The sequence below is a fragment of the Cyprinodon variegatus genome, unplaced genomic scaffold (assembly GCF_000732505.1).
Source record: "Cyprinodon variegatus isolate N-32 unplaced genomic scaffold, C_variegatus-1.0 Scaffold52, whole genome shotgun sequence".
NCBI classification, from domain to species: Eukaryota; Metazoa; Chordata; class Actinopteri; order Cyprinodontiformes; family Cyprinodontidae; genus Cyprinodon; species Cyprinodon variegatus.
The window spans coordinates 83,200-99,463 of NW_015150505.1; the positions used below are offsets into that span (position 1 = coordinate 83,200).

At 40.2% G+C, this 16,264-nt stretch overlaps 1 protein-coding gene across 1 annotated transcript in view; it reads right to left on the reverse strand.

The window, feature by feature from the left end:
- Positions 1-4,606, reverse strand: part of psd2 (pleckstrin and Sec7 domain containing 2) — a 69,260-nt gene extending 64,654 nt beyond the window's left edge. Inside the window, exon 1 of the mRNA XM_015371059.1 lies at positions 4,145-4,606. The gene's annotated coding sequence lies outside the window, so the exon portion shown is untranslated. The remainder of the gene's footprint in view (positions 1-4,144) is intronic.
- Positions 4,607-16,264: the final 11,658 nt, after the last annotated feature.

A 16,264-nucleotide genomic window follows, 5' to 3' on the forward strand; every position in this document is an offset into this window, starting at 1 on the left:
AGAAAGAAAGATTTCCTTTAAATTGACAATTGTCCTTAACTTTGTCACTGAAATCACACTAAATACACAGAAGTTTGGTTTATTTATAAGGTTTGCGATACTCTTTGAGTTTGAAAAACTCATGTACAAACGAACCTGCACCAGATTGGATGTATTCCCATATTAGGCCTTTCCCTTGAATTCTACTGTTTTCATTAACTGCATCTAAGCCTCAATCCTAATTCCAAGGCTCATTTATCTTCAGAAGGTTAGTGAACACCACCCACAGAAGAAGCTCCTATATAGGCAGCATAAACAAGGACACAACACACACACATGCTGTGCAGATAAAAAGTCACCTTTAAAAATGCTGGTGCAGGTGCAGAGAAAAGGAAAAGCATTTCATCATTTCCTGCTTGTGAGTCCTGAGACACAAAAACAAGGAAAAGGGAACTTGGGCACAGTCCAGTGTGTTTTCCTTTAGTCTCCGTTCGCACACAGCCTCCGTCTGACTCTGCAGGCCTACTGAAGCGTAAAGAGTCACCCCGCTCCACCCAGGACACCTCAATATGTCACTTCTATAGGCGATCAAGCTTCGCTTTAAATGCTTGCATTTCTATTCTTAATCTGTAACCATATCATTTTAAACCTACTTCTTATACATGCAGAGGAGAAACAAATGGGTTTAATGACAGGCAGGTGAGTTTAAATAGTGGGAACTAATGCATCACTTAAAAATGTGTATCTGTACAGAATTCAGCTTGTGATCTTTGAACACAAGCAACTTCCTACATCTTTGCTTTTAATTTGTTGCTGTGGCAACACTTAACCCACAATCATGCTAGTTTTAAACCCCTGGCAGATATAAAGTAAAATAAAACATTTTTTATTTTTTGCTTTTTTTTTTAAATAAACATTTCTATTAGCTATTTTTCAGGTTTTTAGAGTGTATCCTTTAGCTTAAAGCATTCAATGCAGGCAGCAGGGCCGGCTTCGCAGACAGGCAACATAGGCAGCTGCATGGGGAGCCATCTACTGGATAGGGCACAAATTTGCAGAATAAAGAAAAAATTATTAATTGTGCATTATCAAATAATTTTTTTGTTAAATACCTGAGATTAGCCTTCAAAAGACATCAAAATAAAGCCTCAATATTTAACTTCCTTGCAATGATATGACTGTATGACCTGTTCCTATTATGGCGCTTGTTTTGACAGTGATGTTTGACATAGATGACGGGATAAGTACTGTGGAAGAATGTCGGGCCCTTCCTTGATGTGTTACACTTTTCAATGATTGCAAGTAAAAGAACATCAAAGCATCAGCAGCAGCTTATGAAAGTGAAGGAAAGAAGAGAAAAAAAAAAAGGACCAAAGCAGAGGTATGTAGACTATAAACACTTATAGCAAAAAAAAGTAACAGCAACAATGTTATTACAATTTGCTGTATGGTAGCTGTTGATCCTACTACGCACGGACCCTCACTAGACATTTAAGTGATAAATAATACAGTATCACGCAACTATGTCCAGATGCAAAGACACAATAGCCCCTTTTACACTACACTTTTGAAACCATCCCGAGAGAGGTAACGAGATAACTGTTGAGTGTAAATGGTGCGACAAACTGAACTGGACCATGTAAAACTCAACCGAACGGCGCTAAACTGGTACTAGTTCATCAGTAGGGCTCAGCACGGTTCAGTTCTGGCTCTGTTCTCAGATAACAAAGAGCGCATGAGCAGACCACATCATCTCCTTACAGTAGGCCTCCGTAATCATGAAATTTCAGACATTCATAAAAATACCAGCTTCCCTACCGTGCCACACGATTTCCAGTGATGATTCTTCTTAGAAGTGTGCTTTTCAAAAAAAAATTTTCCCAACCTTTATTGTCATTACACTGTCACAAGTACAGAGCGACGAAATGACATCTCTGCATTTAACCCATCCCTTTGAGGAGCAGTGGGCTCACATTGTGTGGGGTTAAGAAACTTTGCTTAGGGACCCAGAGTGGCAGTCTGTGGGAATGGGGCTCGAACTCAGAACCTCAGGATTCCAAGCTCTATGCCATAACCACTATAGCCGCCACTGCCCATGGACCTCAATGTCTGTCGTTGTTTCCTGTTACCCATAATTCCAAGTCTTCTTTTAAGAACTTTATTGCGGTGTGTATGTTTTATCAATCGTCTAATGAACTATACACAGTTATTAACACAGTAATTAAAAGTACCACTGTCTGCTTTGCTATTCATCATGCCCCATCATGTTGAAATCTGGCATGTGTTGCGGTATAAATACGGTGGGGTCAGCCACTTCAGTATCAGGTGGTTGTAAGAGGAATTTTTTGCACCATTACGACTGCAAAGAGACGTCCTAGTCTACAGTTGCGTAGGGGGCCCACCAAGTGTCAATGATGGGGTCACTAAAGGCCAATATATGCTTCTGACACATAGCCTCAGCACTGTCAAGGTGTGACCACGCCCCCTGCACAGAGGTTCTGCAACCCTCTTTGTGCACCTCAAAAAAACCCTGACTACGCGGTGGACTGTGGCAAATCCGCGCAGACCTCAAGCGGAAGTGCACAGACAAAAAGCAGCTGTGATTGGTCCTTGGTATGCCTTTCCGGGTGTCTGTGTGGTCGTCCTTCTCGATTCGGTGCCGGGGCGCCCCATTTTCAAAAACCAAGGAACAACTACAATGGACAATTACAGCGAAAGGTTAATTGGTCTTTTTGCCAACTCCATTAACAGAACCTATTACTCTTCTATGTCTAGCAACTCTAGATCCATCGCTGTGACCGTGATATCTTGTAGGTGCAGCATTGTTGTTTTGGAAAATAAACACTCCCGCCAGCGCCGGAGTTCTCGTGACCATCCGCCAAAGTTCTCGCGAGTTCTCGAATAGGCTCCCCATTGTGCTTTGGCGGGAAACTGCTGTGCGTCCCTAGAAATTCCAGACCAATGGTGCAGAAGGATACCAGCAAAACTGGTTCGCGACCGTACCCAAGCGACATTTGATGTGTGCGGTTGCAGAAGTCTAATCTGTCCTTAATAGGTCGAGGGCCTATAAGCAACTGCTGTCTCTGCTTACCGATATTTATGCCATAGGATAAACGGGTATAGACTATGGGTATAATGACAGAACACCAGCCCTGCCCTGGTAGGCAGAGTAGAAGACTACATTTATTTATATGTTGAGTTTTCTTGCTGTAATGTTTTACATTATTGCTTTCTTTAAATGTACAAATAGAATTGTTGGAATTTCTACTAAAATTACATAGCAGGAAACAACATTCTGATTATTTTTGAAGCAGAACTAAGAAGAAACATAGAAATCCTCTATTTTTACCCTTTCTATAGAAACCTAGGTTAACTTTTTTTTTAAATAAACAAACTCTGATATGTTTAATAAAAAATATTAGTTGATTTTTTTTCTCGTCTGTTTGTTGAAAACCTAAAACTCTTTGGGTCAAACATCCATTACAAGGACTGCTGAGTAATGTCAACCCAAGACCAAATTATTTTGCTTAAATCTTCCCCTTAAAATGAACCAAATGCCAACATAACTGAGCTTTTTAAGCTTCTCTATCTGTCTCCCTGTATAAATATATATATGTGTGTGTGTGTGTGAGAGAGAGGGAGAGCGCAGAGCGAGACAGCCATGTTCTCCCAGCCTCCTCGAGCCAGTAACCATGACAACGTGATGGCTGGGAGACACGGTTAAAGCTCTATTGAGGCCGGTGTCTTTCCTCTAAATAGACCCTGGTTGTGTTTCAACGGCGACTTGTCCTCCTAAAAGAGGAGAGGAAACGCTTTTCTTCCCCTCCTCTCCTCCGGGTGAGGGGGTGAGGAGGTGAGGAGGGGGAGAAATCACACAAACACCTCGATTAAATCCCACGGCCCGAGCGCTACACTACATTTATCCCCGTTTGGAGTTAGCCTACATTTCATTAGCCTCTGTCCGGTCAGAGTCTGCTTTATTCCGCCACAGAGCAGGAAAAGCAGGGGATGCCAAACCAAAGCCTCCATTCCAATGCACTTTTTTTTTTTTGGTTTTAAAATGAAACATCCTACCCGATCCAGCAGTAAATCACCGGTTAATAGAGACACAAACAGACGCAGCGGCTGTAGCTCAAACTGAACAGAGCAGTCTATCCTCACTCACCGGGGAAAAATGCGTCCTGTCAGGAACTGGAAATGAAAGACTCCTCGTCCGCTTCTCTACATGCACACCGGGTAATAACTCTGACAGACGGGCTCTTATTCTCCCTCCTCCTCCTCCTCCTCCTCCTCCTCGCGGTGTGAGTCTCGCGCCTCCGCTCCGGCTGGCAGGCAGGGGCACGCGGGCGGTCCTGGTGGCCGATGATGACTGGCTGCAGGGACGTCCTCCCCGTCTCCTCCTCTCCGTGGAACCTCCGCGTTTTATGAGTGGGGGGAAAAAATTGTATATTTGCCCCACGGGCTGCTCAGGATCACCGTCAGCTCCCTCGGTGTCCCCGCTGACGTCCGACAGATCAGCATACCATCATCAATCGTGTTTACGCACGTGTCTGTCCCTCCTCTGTCACTTTGTGATCACACCATGAAATCATGGGTTTCAATATGTGTTGGAATATTTGTCTCACTATTCATTGACACTTATGGGAATAAACAATGCAGGGAAAAAACCTGCAGAGATGATTTACAGGGAGTGATCTAGTGCTATCCAAGGTCTAAAGTCCTGCAGCTGTCATGTTCTGGATGCTGCATTGGTCATGCTGGGGTTGGTTTGAACAGGAACTTGATTTCTGAAAAGAGAAAACATGACCTTTGCAACAGTAGATAAAGTCTGCATTCTGTTGTTTGACAGTAATGACTCTAAACATGTGACGTACTCAAATGATAAAATAATTAAAATGGATTCTATCCTTTCGCTTTCTTTCTCTTATCCTTCCAGCCTTGATCATTTAATGTTGCATGGATTAACACACCTTGTGATAAATGGATTCAGTACCACAAAAATGGTCTTGATACCATTCATTAGGTTTGAAGACTTTTAGTGAGATTAGGGAGCCAAATAATTGCATTTGTGATATAATGTCAATTTAACAAAACATAATTTTTAAATCTCAGAGGCACTCAGTTTGACAGATATTTAATGAGAGTATGACACTAAATGTATTCCTCCAGCCCTTTAGCTGTCAGTAGAACACTTTAGGTGTAATGACTCAGAACAAAGGGTCTCAGAATGCAGGCAAGACAGACAGTGGAATAACTTAAAAAGCTTTTATTCAAAACCACGAGCAGATCTGCGGTATCAGCGGCTAGGGCATGAACATCTATAGGTGAGAAACACAGGTTAGTGACCGCGCTAATCAGAAGGAGGATGATTATGAACGCGTGAGTCACTAACCTGGTTTGACAGTTCAGTTCGTGCCCAGAGAATGAGGATTATTCCAGCTGTTCGGCTAATTTAGACGTGGAAGCCTAGAAGGCTGCAGAGCTGACAGATCGGATCCAAGCAGACAAAGGAAGGCAGGATAATCCAGGTCCAGCAGATGTCTGAAGACAGGTCAGGCAAACAGATCAAACAGGGTCAGGCAGGCTCAAAGGTCGGAATACAAAACAGGTCAGGATTGGACAATCAGAACACAATGACTTACTAGAAAAACTCCCCCCAAAAGGCTGAAGAACAATTTGGCACTGATGGCTGGGACCAGGGAGTTTAAATAGAAGCAGGAGCAGATGGATCAGATGAGCAGTGATGAGAAAAAGGGCAGAGCTAGACAGGTGAATGACATGAGCAATCAAGCCAGCCATCAGCACCAAGATTATGACATCAAATGGGTTTACAGCCACAGAGAAGGGAAGGGAGGTTTGCAGTTATAGCATGCAGATCCTCGCATGATAGTAGAAGTAAGAACATTTTCACAGAAAAGTTACAGTATTGAAATAGTGGACTCTGGACCAGCAAGATTCAAGGTCATGAAAAGCTTCTGCTTAGTGTGAGAGGAAAATCACAATAAAATCACAACATTGGTGAAAATAATCACAATTTAGATTCTTGGCTAAATATTTTAGCCCTAACTAATCATAGTGGCTGGAGTTTTCACCAGATGTTGGGTCCAGCACCTCCTCCCCTTTTTGCTGTTTATACTTTAATGGAGTACAAATCTATTTATAGCTTCGAAGCTGCACTAAAATGGAATTGGTTGTCAACTTTCTGAACTTGTTTATGATAAATAAGTATTTGAACAAACTGTATTAATCCACATTACTTTAGCTCGAGTATGAATAGCTTTTGTTCTTGCAATCACGTTCAGATTTTTGACTATACTCTTCTTTTGTTCAGTCCTGTTCCCTTCCCCCATCATGCATTTTACAGTTTCCACCCCAGCATTTCTTCCATCATTACCACTCTAAGTAATGTCCACTTATCAGATCCATTACTGTTTCCTATTAATGTAGAGTTTATGTATGGATGAAATTCTGTTAGTCACACTCTTTGTTTGTCTTATATAGATTTTATTCACTCATCCCTCAGTTTGTTTTTTGAAAAAGATAAATGCTGATTTAGCTTATTGCACTTGTTTTTTCCTCATCCCATTTTTCTTATGTCACTCTATAAAGTGTCTTTTAAATCTAGCCATACATCTGAAATGTTTGCATATTTTGTTACGTTCACAACCAAAACATTGTATGTTTTATTTGGGTTTTACATAATACAGCATGTAAACTAGCTAATATAATTCCACTAAAATGGAAAGATGCATGGTTTACAATTGGTTGGGTAGAACACCAAATAAGTTACAATCCACAGCTCATACAGAACAATACTGTAAGAAAAGCAGTATACTGTTTAGTTTGGTACATTTATATAGCACAAATTCAAAACATCTTTTTTGGAGTACTTTACAGAGATTTATCAATCAGATTATCCAAGCAGATTGGTTAAATGCTTTCTATCTAAGGAAACCCAAGTGAGTGCATTGGGTCAATGATTTTGCAGGATTTGCTCCTCCTGGATGAACTAGATATTTGATTGAATTGAATCTCTGCAGCAATCCTTCATACTAAGCATGCATGCAGTGACAGTGGAGAAAAAAAAAACACACTTTTAACAGAAAAAACCTCCAGCAGAACCAGGCTCAGCACAGCAGCCTTCTGCAGAGATGGCAGAAGTAGACACAAAAAAGTCACATAGAAGCACTGGTCCTTAAATACATTCTATATTAGAAAAGGTAATGGTAAACTAGTTCCACAGGTGGTTCTGTCAAGGGAAAAAAAAATAAACAGCTAAGAAGACAGACTCTGATCCAGTTTTTATGTCAAAATGTATGAAAGAGAGCTGGGGTAAAAGCTGAGTCCATAGCTACATCTACAAGAGAAACAGGACTAAACACTAAAAGCAGACCTAACTTTATCATCTATGATTTAAGCTGTTGATGGCAGCAGCCCAGCTGATATTTCTCTCCAGGATGGTGTCACAGCTAAACAGAACTCAGCCAGATGAAGCCACTATGCGTACGAACCATTCGAGAGAACTTAATGTTAGGGGTTGACCTAAACATGAAGAGCAGAGAGGATAATCAGAGCTCCTCTTCCCTCCATTGAAAAGATTTAATTCCAGAGCTGCGTGTCCCGAGTGCGTAACATCATTAGTGACCCATCACATCCCCACCATGGACTGTTCTCCCTGCTGCCCTCTGGGAAGAGTATCCGCTGAAGGTCCAGCAGATTCTGCAACAGCAATTCCCCCACTGCTATCAGATTGCTGAACTGTTGAAAAAAAAAAACTCTAAATCAAGCCACAGAATCTGCATCACACTGATGGCACCAAACCAAAATACTACATATTTGCACCATAAATATTTGTCTTGAAATGCTCTGAACTTTCATATCAATGCATTTTTTGCACCATGTTTTTTCTCCCAACTGTTTACATTTGATCACTGCTTTACTTTGTAAAATGGAAATGTTTATTTCACTGCTAAGCTGCTGCTCATTTACTACCTGAAAGCTGTAGAAAACAAAATTTTATTTTGTATACACGATATGTTTCCAAATTAACAATAAAAGTTATATAAGCTTTATCATAAAGGAAAGTTTTAAGCCTTTCCTTAAAAGTAGATAGGGTATCTGGCTCATGGACCATAACTTGTAGTTGGTGTCAAATGAGAGGAGCCCAACTAAAAGATCTGCCTCCCATTCTACTTTTAGAAGTTCTGAAAACCACAAGTAAATCTGCAGAATGAGAATAAGTTTCCCTATTAGGAACACAAGGAACAATCAGATCTGTGATATCAAAAGGAGGTTGGTTATTTAGGGCTCTAAACGTGACGAGGAGGATTTTAAATTCTATTCAGGATCTAAGAGGAAGCCAATGAAGGGAAGGAAGTCATTAGAAGTTCCCCCTGCTGTTTACCACAAGCCATTAAAGAGACACTACCATTACAATTAGGTAAATTAAGGTGAAATAACTTTTTGACTTACATGCAAATTGTGTGAAAAACTAAAAATATTTCACATTAACTGAAAGCATTTCCTCTACATGGACATGAAAGCTGGTCAGGGTTAATATAAACTAACTTTGTTAGAGTCAAGATGTAAAACCCAACTCTATACAAAATCTTCCCATTACATGAAATAAGGGCCAAGGATCAGGAAAAGAAAATGTAGTATACTTTAGACCCTCCTACAGGGGTAGGGGGCCGCCATTTTTATAATACACACAAGAAGCCCTGACTGGAGGTTGGTAATTTTTTCATCTTAAACTATTTATTTTTGAGAATAAATGAATTCAACATTTTACTTTATACTCTATTTTCATGTTTTTTTTTAACCTATATTGCCTCTGAAAGCTATTTTTAGAGATGTTTGAAATATATTTCTATTAGGGATGCACGATATTGGGATTTTGGCTGATATCCGATATGCCGATATTTTAAACCTCATGTAGCCGATAACCGATATCGATACCGATGTTAAAGCTGGACAAAAATAAGTAGTCATTGAAAATAGCAGTTTTATTATCCATTTCTGAAACTTAGAAAAATAATATACTCAAATATATTTTCATATGCTGATATCAAAATGACGATATCGATCTATTTTACTTTCAAAATCTTGGGAAATTTCATCGCTCTGTTACAAACTCTCGTGATATTTCGCAAATTCTTGTGAGATTTTGTTAGTAAAATAGATCGATACCGCTTCAATATATCAACATATAAAAGTATGGCAAAATTTCTTGAATTTTCGGGGGATTTCGTAGCATAACGATGACATATAGCAATATTTCATTAGTAAAAGAGATTGATATGGTGTTTTTAAATGGCAATATATCAGCATATGAAGATATTGTGATATTTTAATGTATCAGTATTTTTTCCCTCGTCTTTAGAAGTTTTAAGTCTGCAAAAAAGACGTTTTTGAGGAAGAAGAAGAAGTAGTATTTTTTATTTTATTTTTTTTGACTTTAGAAACTCAGAAGCTGATCAAATATCGGGTTAAATATCGGTGGGGTGGCCGATGTCCGATACTCAGTTTTAAGGCTGATACAGGCCGATACCGATAGGGGGCCGATTATATCGTGCATCCCTAATTTCTATGTTTATTTGATCAATTATTTTTGTTCTATAAAACACAAAAACAGTATCCGTATATATTTTAGGAATAATCCCCTTGGACATAATGGACAAAGACATTAAATATTTGATCAGAGTTATGCTTCTGACTGCGAAGAAGTGTATAATACATGCCTGGTTAAAACCACAACCTCCCAGCATACCAGTGGAGAGATAGAATTAGGAAAGTCTATATTATGGAAAAAACAACATCAAGACTACAACTCAAGACAGCGGCCTTTGAAACAAAGTGGAGACCTATAACTTCATTCATGCTGTAACCTTGACACCTCTGTTTATTTATTTACCAATTTATTGATTTGCTTTTGTACCTTTTGAATTTATCTTGTATTAGTTTTACTGTGTACTTTTATTACTTTAATCTGTATGTTCTTAATGTCTACTGTTGTCCCTTTCACTGCAAGTATTTTAGTGAATACTTGCAGATCCATTACTGTTTCCTGTAATAACCTGTGGCAGAGCTGTGACTTAACACACTGCTTTCTTGGTGTAGGCGAAATGTCTAGAGTGAACTGCGTAACGACGATTAAATGCGAAATGTAAAATGTGACATGAGTGGACATGTGTAGATGATGATATAAAACAGTGATTGAAAATAAAAACTTAAAAAACAAAAACAATTGTACTGGAAGTTTTGGATGAAACCTAAACCTAAGGTCCTTGGACCTAAAACTTGAACCTAATTCAACTCCATTAGTTTATCCACTTAACATTGATGGATGAGAAGCCTAAATGTAAGGTCAATAGCTGTAATATGACTTCATTAAATTCCTGTTTCGACTTCAGTTTTTCCCCCGCTGATTGTTCAAATGGTTTTTCCTTGCCCTTGGCTTTCTGGTCACAGCAAATAAAACATTCTTTCTTTTTTATTTTTTATTGTTCTAGTCTTACAATCTTACTCAACTTCTCTTTTCCCATCCATGCTTTCAGTGAGGAGGAGGCTGCCAATATCCCTTCTCTACATGTGGAGCATATTTAAAAGAAAAACTGTCACTGATTAAACCGCTGAAAAAGACAATCATTCATGTGGGCCGGAGAACAAAGATAAATCCCAGTCCTTCTGACGTGACATTTTCAGCAGAAAGCTTCAGCTTGTGTCAGCTGAGCATCAGAGCTTTTGTCTATACTGTCTGACTGGGACATTTTTTTCATTTTTTTAACAATAAAGTAAGGACTTTTTCTGGTTTTCACCTTTTTATTGTGTTATGGTAATGCCTGAGGTGTGAATTGGGTTCAGGTTGGGGTAAGCGACAGCTATGTACCAGGAATGGTTAGGCTTTGGGTCAGGGTTAGACCATAGAAATGGTTGAAATTGAATTGAAGTCCAAGAAGGTCCTCATTAAGTCGGTAAACTTTTTGATATGTGTGTGTGTTGGGTGTGTGTGTGTGATCTGTGGCATAGTCAAAGACGTCTGTAAATAAGCTGTCAGAAAGATATTTGCTTTGAGGCTGCATCGGAGCAGCTATACACAGCATGTAGTTAGGCAGGCGACTGTTTCAAACAGAATGTTAAAAATCTCAGCACCACATTGTCATCTGTCAGCATTGCCTGGAAATACTTGCCTGTCTTGACAAACCAGACTGTCATGATACATCCATCGCTTAGGCTCTGCACAAACCGCTCACAGACAGGGCCTTTGAAAAGTATTCAGACCCTTTGCACTCTTCCAAGAACAACACAAAGTAGTGCTTAGCTGTGGGGGAATGAATTTGTATTCATTCAGGCAGATCTCACAGAGCATTGGTAGATCCATCATCTAAAGGAAAACTATGCTACATATCACCAAAGCATTAGCTTCATTTCAAATATATCAAATGATTTTTCAGGTCAGTTTTCAGCACTCGGTGCGTAACGATACTCAGTGTGGCCCAGGGCCGCTGGAACTACTTTAGAACAGTGGGTGCTGTGAACAGTTTTTTTTTTTTTTTTTTGCGACAAAGATCTATGAGCCTATATGCCTATTTAAAATACATTAAAAGTAAATCAAATAGACTGAGATTCCCTACTTTATTGTTATATACACTTCAGTGCACAGAACCAGGGTCTGTAACACAGAGACATCATCAGTTCTCTTGTGAATACATGTGCTATTAATCAGACTTTACAATAGTTAATTGGGTCAGCTGCCATGAACCTGAGTCACTGTGTTTATGTCACACGTGGCTCTATTAGCTCCATTGTCCTTTTTACGCAAACCATAAGGAAATTATTATAATAATTATATTATTATACGATTTGAATGTTATTGAACAGTTCTCCATTACACAAAGAACCCAGGATCAAAATAACACTCTAAAATACTGTGGTTACATTAAAATGCACAAATAAATATGAAAGAGCGCAGCGGCACCATGCTCTGCTACAGGCAGGGTGCCCTGGTTACAGGTGTCCAAATGTTCAGGTGCACTTTAGGGTCGTGAAGATAAAGTCTTTCATGAGCAGATTAATCTGAAATGCATTTCTTTGCCATATTTCCTCCTCGTTTTTGTCATTAGACTATGTAAATTTACTAGTCTGCTGTGGCAAGCACGATACCACGCTATAGCTTGCTTGACGTTGCCATGACAACGTAACTTTCATGAACTTGTGTTGATTAGGTCTAAAAATAATTAAATTAAAATCCAAATACACGTAATAGTAAAAAAAAAAGTCTAAAGCATTTCCCAAAATATTCCTAAGAAATGCATAAATTGTATTTCTAATACATTTTTTTTTTTTATCCCCCTCTCGACAAGTGCCCCTACTTCCAGCGACCATGGCGTGGCCTCACCTGGTCAGACATATTAAATCCTACATATCCTTTATGTAGGATTTAATCCAGAGTTTCTGGTTTTCAGTTGTTCTGTTTTGTTGTTCTATATTGTTTTGTTTTTTTTTACATTATATATTATACTGTAATTTCCCTCTAGGATTATTAAAGTATGTCTGATTCTGATTCTGAATCAAGCATTCTTTAGTTACTCCCTGTTGCCCCCTTTTTTCCTTTCCTGTTGGCTTCCTTCTAGTTAGTTCCACTCACACCTGCTCCATATTCAGCTCATTAGTCAATCCTTTGTTCTGTTCCCCTTATATTCTCCACCTCTGCAGTCACTCAGGGCTGGTTCCTTCTGTCAGGGTTTGGTTGAGGTTTTTGAGGACCCAAATGCAGAGATCAGGAGGCTGAGATGAATCTTGTAGATTTAATGAGTAACTGAGGCAAAATCCAAAAATCCCAAGAAAAAAATGAACAGAAAACATAAAGGGAAACTCACATGGGGAGCCAGAGATGAGGAAGCAACAAACAACAACAAGGAACCAGCACTAAGTGACTGTAGAGGTTGTGTATATAAGGGGAACAGAACAAAGTATGGGCTAATGAGCATATGGAGCAGGTGTAAGTGGAACTAACTAGAAGGAAGCCAAGGGGAAAGGAAACAAGGGGGCAACAGAGAGTAACGAAAGACTGCTTGAAGATTATACAAATAAACTGAAGATCAACAAAAAGGAACTGATAACAAAACAACTGATAACAACTGATAACTGATACAACTGATAACTAAAAACTTTAAAAGGAGTGTCTGCTAGCAGATTCCAAAACATGGAGACATGGAGGTACACTTTGCCTCAGTACAGAGTTTCCAGTGACCTTCAGGGGGTTAAACCTGATAATGACAGGCCTAGCACTATCTATGGCTAAACATTACACTGTTGCTTTAAGAGGAAACTGTAAATCACTTTTGCAAACCGGTTAACACTTAGCTTGACTGACATTCCAGGGAAGTAATCAGAGAGGCAGCCAAGAGGCGTGGGTCACTCAGGAGGAGCTGCAGAAATCTGCAGCTCAGGTGGGATTTCTGCAGATATGACTCTGACTATGTGGAGCCAAAACTTCTTTTTTTTAACCTTCATTTTAAAATGTGTGTGGGAGAAATTACTGAGTGCATTACACTGACTACACATGAATGTTAAAGCATGGTGGAAGTGGCATCTTGGTCAGGGGATCCTTGTTTGTTCAACACCTTGTCCAAACACATATATTCGCATTAATATTAATATTGCCAGTGTTGGACATATTTAAGCATAACAGTCTTATAAGCAAGATTCAGACATTTATAGCCAATTTTTTATCCATATAGTTGCTGTTTTTGATTCAGGGAGGAGATGGGAGGAGCTCATGTGGCTTTTGTTTGTTCATGAGACAGTGTTTGTGATCAAGCACAGGATTGCTGAAGTTTAATTAAAGCAGAGAAGAAATGTCAGCACTATGGTCGTTTTTCATGGAGTTTATCCGGATACCTCGAAATTCTAGCACATGTTCCTAGCGCCTATCCTTTCACCTTTTGGGTCAACAGTAAGAACTCTATCCAGGGTAAAGAGTGGGCTCTGGAGTGCTGCAATGGATCCAGTCAGGCTTTGACCTTATAGACATCAATACGAGGCAGAGAGACACATAAGGCCCATTTAAGGCATTCGGACCGAGCTTGGATCAGTTAACCTTGCCGAGCTCTGTTCCTTATGACCGTTTACGCATCACGCTAGCACGGTTCCTTGCCTACTAGTGACGATCTACGGTACTACTGCTTTCTAGGAATAAAGGAGGGATTCGAGCAAATCAACATGGTGGCACCCGTAACAGTCAGGAAGTTTTGTTTGGTTATAATTGTTATATATCGTTGTTTGCCGAAAATCAGGCGAAAAAGGCAGCTTTTGGTGAATTTACTTGACAGAATCGGCTTTTGGGAAGTAGACACGACAAAGGATAGTCTAATCTGGGCCTACAGTCGCAGGAAACAACGACAGACAAGGCTCATCACACTGCTAAGCAGAATTTAGGGAAGCTTGTATTTTTATAAATATCTGAGATGATGCAGTCTGCTCATGCACAACTGAACAATACTGAGCCCTACTGATGAACCAGTACTAGTTTAGAACGGTTCGGTTGTGTCCGGCACAGTCCGGTTCAGTTTGTGTGCCATTTACACTCAACACTTATCTCAGTTACCGTGCTCGGATTGTTCTCGGAACGGTTTCAAAACGGTAGTGTAAATGGGGCAATAAAGGGCGCTGGTAAAATTAGGACTAAAGCCTTCCAGAAACTACAAAATGTTCGCAAGGTAGGTAAATATGCTGTATGACATTAGTTATTGACCACAAGAGCAATATTCAAATCGGATCTTATTATTGGCCCAGATTTTCATTGGTGCATTCTTACATTTCTATAAATTCATCAGTTGTGTTTTTTTGTGACAAAATGTAAATATAAGCTGATCTACTTCAGTGTACCTGAGTCGTTTAAATCACAATGATCAGATTCATTGTAAGGTAGCTCAAGGTCATCAGCAGAAGGAAGGAAAATGGCTTTTTCCTGGAGAAGATTTGATATATTTTCTTTCAGGATCTTCAACAACTCTCTTCTAATGCACAACAAAGACAACTTTCAATGTGATGCATGTGTCGATCGAGAAAAGATCGGCCTGTGAAATCAATAGACCATTAGAAGGACACAGAAGAAGAGGAGAGGATAAGGAGAGAATATGGAGAAGATGAGAAAGGATGGGGAGGAGAGAAGGGAAAGAAGCAGAACAAAAGAACAGGTTTTGTGTCTTTGAAGGTTAGAGAGGCAAGGTCTGTCCAGGAAGACAGGTAGTGAGTGTGGGGGTTATCCAAGGAGAAAGATGAGGAGGAAGAGGGGAGGGGTGCAGCAATCCTAAGATGACAAAGGGAGTTCAGAGGATGCACAGACTGACCAGTAGTTTAGGGGAAACCCACAGAAGATGCAATGTCAATCCTAATTACTAATTCATTAACCTGCCAACTCCCATCCCCCCTTTTTTAAGCCAAACACACTCCCACATTTGCATTCACTGCTACTACCCCCCACCCCCTCCAACAGTGTCCCAGGAGGGGCAGAATGATGGATCCATGGAGAAGTGAAGAGATGCGTCTGGTGGCTAAGTGACATCTGCCGCGGCCGTGATGGAGGCAACGTGTTGGGAACGCCGCAAATCCCTGATGTGACAAAGGCAGGGTGGAGGAGGAGGTAACCGGTGAAGGGAAAAAGCAAACAGCTTGTGTTCTGCTTCGTCTGTTGGAGGGGTGGTCTCCTCTAATGGTGCACATAAGTACGTTAATGTGCTTCAGCAGAACATGCATATGCACGAGTCCCATGGTGCACGCACCTGTTTATTCGTGGCTTTGAAACTGCAGCCACATTTATCCGTGTGCGTATGTTGACATAGATCAATATGCTGATGTTGGTCTGCTGAAGTAATAACAGTGAGCAAAATCAAAGCAAGGGGGAGGTGCCAGGAGCACTCATAATGTGTCCTTTGCTTCTGCATCCAGGCTCCTGTCTCTTTGTGTGTTTGCATGTAACACATTGGGCTGGTTTTATCCCACAGCTAGACCTCCTGCAGCATTCCTCTGCACATGTATAAATGTAAAACCTGTTTAAAAGACAGATAGGAATGTGCTCTCTCTCCTGGGCTTTTAATCCAGTTCTGAAATGCCAGCACACGAACAGAAACACACACACCAAAGCACACCAAATGACAGTACTGCAGAGCAGAGTGGATTCAAACAGAGAAATCCTCCAAACAAGTATCGATCGGCAGAGTTTACAGCTCCAGTTCCTTCTGTCTCTTCAGGCTGAACGATGGGGAGTTCTATGGGACAGCTG